Source organism: Ovis aries, chromosome 5, assembly GCF_016772045.2.
Source record: "Ovis aries strain OAR_USU_Benz2616 breed Rambouillet chromosome 5, ARS-UI_Ramb_v3.0, whole genome shotgun sequence".
In the NCBI taxonomy this organism is placed as follows: domain Eukaryota; kingdom Metazoa; phylum Chordata; class Mammalia; order Artiodactyla; family Bovidae; genus Ovis; species Ovis aries.
Genome location: NC_056058.1, coordinates 106009835 through 106011435, shown reverse-complemented (window position 1 = coordinate 106011435; position 1601 = coordinate 106009835). Strand labels below are relative to the sequence as shown.

The window sequence follows — 1601 nt, the reverse complement described above, 5'->3', positions numbered from 1 at the left end:
CTCTAAGGGTATAATTCAAATTCAGGTCCTCTCCCTTGCTGACCAATCCTCCACCTATTACATCTGTGGTTCTCAGACTTTACATGCATCAGAATCACCTCAAAGGCTAAAATACAGATTGCTGGACTCCACACCTAGAGTTTCCAAGTCAGGTCTGAAGTTGGACCTACCTGAGAATTTGCATTTTAAAAACATTAATGCTGATTCTGTTGGTATGGGGATCACACCTCAAGAACTACTGCATTATATCCTGTAGAAATCAAAAGTGGTGCCTTCATTTCATTGCCATAGGCAGTGCTTCCCCTCTCTGAAATCAACAATAATACACATAAATCACTAATACATATCTGAACTGAGGTGCTTGGACAGCAAGGAGATCCAACCAGTCCATCCTAAAGGAAATCAGTCCTGAATATTCACTGGAAGGACTGAGGCTGAAGCTGAAACTCCAATACTTTGGCCACCTGATTCGAAGAACTGACTCATTGGAAAAGACCCTGCTGCTGGGAAAGACTGAAGGCAGGAGGAGAAGGGGACGACAGAGGATGGGATGGTTGGAGGACATCACTGACTCAACGGACATGAGTTTGAATAAGCTCCAGGAGCTGGTGATGGACAGGGAGGCCTGGCGCGCTGCAGTCCGTGGGGTCACAAGAGTCAGACACAGCTAAGTGACTGAACTGAACTGATATACCTATATCTATCCATCTATCTATCTATATTATACGATACATAAGTATTTAGTACTTACTACATGCTAGGTATGAAACATGGGGAGAGGGACATGGCACAACCTTTGAAAAAAATGGCATAGCCCATATTTACCTGACAGGGGAGATACAATGATCCCGAAGGGAGTTTTTCCAAAGTGGGGCTCGTCCATTGCACTCCGGTTGTGCTGACCTCTGCGATCTCCCTGAATGTGGGAAACACGGCTGCATGGTTTGTGGTAGTGGGGAACTCTCCCCCCAGGGGAAAAAAAAGAATAACATAGCCCAAGATACAACATAAACAGATTGTAACCAAATGGGTCCAAGATGTCAGATAAGTCAATTTTGACTAGACCTTAATCCTCAATATATGCTCATTGTAATACATCAACAAGCTAAATGACAAACCCAGAGGCACCATGGCAGTTCCACAGGAGCTAGTATGCAGTGAGAGTGTAACCTTTTGATTCTAGAATACATGGAGTGTTTTTCAAAGAGTAACATAGATCGATTCTGATGCCTTGGGACATGCATGCAGGATTTAAAAAAAGACTCATATAGTGAGAGCGATTCCTATTTTGGTTCTATTTTTCTCTCCTTTGATTACATCATGATAAAAATGCCATTCTCTGCTTGCTTTTAAACTATGTTTCTAGTGCTTGGTAGCCTTCCGTTTTTCACAGGCAGTAGGTTTTAGGCTTAGAGATTTTAGTAGAAAAAATGCTCTTTAATTCCCAGAATTTAAAAACTTTGCTTTATGTTCACTTCTCCTTCAGTTGCTTTCAACTTGGGAGAGGTGATACAGGCTTTCAATTTACAGTAATTTACGAAGTCTCCCTCTTAAAGAAATTGAAGGAAAAACACATTTATTTAAAGAAAATAAATACTACT

The 1601-nt window shown here is 41.4% G+C and overlaps 1 pseudogene; it reads left to right on the top strand.

Annotated features, from left to right (window-relative positions):
• Window positions 1–817: 817 nt before the first annotated feature.
• Window positions 818–969, top strand: LOC114115103 (U1 spliceosomal RNA; annotated as a pseudogene).
• The last annotated feature ends 632 nt before the right edge of the window (window positions 970–1601 follow it).